Genomic DNA, 2,180 nt, shown 5'->3' with positions numbered 1-2,180 from the left:
AGGGGTTACAATCCTAGTCTCTGATAAAACAGACTTTAAACCAACAAAGATCAAAAGAGAATTACATAATGGTAAAGGATGAATTCAACAAGAAGAGCTAACTATCCTAAATATATATGCACCAAATACAAGAGTACCCAGATTCATAAAGCAAGTCCTTAGAGACCTACAAAGAGACTTAGACTTCCACACAATAATAATGGGAGACTTTAACACTCCACTGTCAATATTAGACAGATCAAGACAGAAGGTTAACAAGGATATCCAGGACTTGAACTCAGCTCTGCACCAAGCAGACCTAATAGACATCTACAGAACTCTCCACCCCAAATCAACAGAATATACATTCTTCTCAACACCATGTCACACTTTTTCTAAAACTGACCACATAATTGGAAGTAAAGCACTCCTCAGCAAATGTAAAAGAACAGAAATCACAACAAACTCTCTCTCAGACCACAGTGCAATCAAATTAGAACTCAGGATTAAGGAACTCATTCAAAACCGCACAACTAAATGGAAACTGAACAACCTGCTCCGGAAGGAATGCTGGGTGAATAATGAAATGAAGGCAGAAATAAAGATATTCTTTGAAACAAATAAGAACAAAGACACAATGTACCAGAATCTCTGAGACACATTTAAAGCAGTGTGTAGAGGGAAATTTATAGTACTAAATGCCCACAAGAGAAAGCAAGAAAGATCTACAATTGACACCCTAACATCACAATTAAAAGAACTAGAGAAGCAAGAGCAAACACATCCAAAAGCTAGCAGAAGGCAAGAAATAATTAAGATCAGAGTAGAAACTGAAGGAGATAGAGACCAAAAAAAACCCTTCAAAAAAAGAAAACCAATGAATCCAGGAGCTGGTTCTTTGAAAATATCAACAAATTGATAGACTGCTAGCAAGACTAGTAAAGAACAAAAGAATCAAATAAACACAATAAAAATGATAAAGGGGATATCACCACTGATACCACAGAAATACAAACTACCATCAGAAAATACTGTAAACACCTCTACACAAATAAACTAGAAAATCTAGAAGAAATGGATAATTTCCTGGACACATACACGCTCCCAAGACTAAACCAGGAAGAAGTCGAAACTCTGAATAGACCAATAACAGGCTCTGAAATTGAGGCAGTTATTAATAGCCTACCAACCAAAAAAAGTCCAGGACCAGACGGACTCACAGCCAAATTCTACCAGAGGTACAAAGAGGAGCAGCAGGTAACATTCCTTATGAAATTATTCCAATCAATAGATAAAGAAGGAATCCTCCCTAACGCATTTTATGAGGCCAGCATCATCCTGATACCAAAGCCTGGCAGAGACACAACAAAAAAAGAGAATTTTAGGCTAATATCCCTGATGAACATCTATGCAAAAATCCTCAATAAAATACTGGAAAACCGAATCCAGCAGCACATCAAAAAACTTATCCACCATGATCAAGTGGGCATCATCCCTGGGATGCAAGGCTGGTTCAACATACACAAATCAATAAATGTAATCCATCACATAAATAGAACCAAGGACAAAAGCCACAGGATTATCTCAGTAGATGCAGAAAAGGCCTTCAACAAAATTCAACAGCCTTCATGGTAAAAACTCTCAATAAACTAGGTAATGATGGAACATATCTCAAAATAATAAGAGCTATTTATGACAAACCCACAGCCAATATTATACTGAATGGGCAAAAACTGGAAGCATTCCCTTTAAAAACCGGCACAAGACAAGGATGCCCTCTCTCCCCACTCCTATTCATCATAGTGTTGGAAGTCCTGGCCAGGTCAATCTGGCAAGAGAAAGAAATAAAGGGTATTCAATGAGGAAAAGAGGAAGTCAAATTGTCTCTGTTTGCAGATGACATGATTGTATATTTAGGAAACCCCAACGTGTCAGCCCCAAATCTCCTTAAGCTGATAAGCAACTTCAGCAGAGTCTCAGGATAAAAAATCAATGTGCAAAAATCACAAGCATTCCTATATGCCAATAACAGACAGAGAGCCAAATCGTGAGTGGACTCCCATTCACAATTGCTACAAAGAGAATAAAATACCTAGGAATACAACTTACAAGGGATGTGAAGGACCTCTTCAAGGAGAACTACAAACCACTGCTCAAGGAAATCAAAGAGGACACAAACAAATGGAAGAACATTCCATGCT

Source organism: Mandrillus leucophaeus, unplaced genomic scaffold (assembly GCF_000951045.1).
Source record: "Mandrillus leucophaeus isolate KB7577 unplaced genomic scaffold, Mleu.le_1.0 Scaffold394, whole genome shotgun sequence".
NCBI classification, from domain to species: domain Eukaryota; kingdom Metazoa; phylum Chordata; class Mammalia; order Primates; family Cercopithecidae; genus Mandrillus; species Mandrillus leucophaeus.
This window is presented reverse-complemented; position numbering follows the sequence as displayed.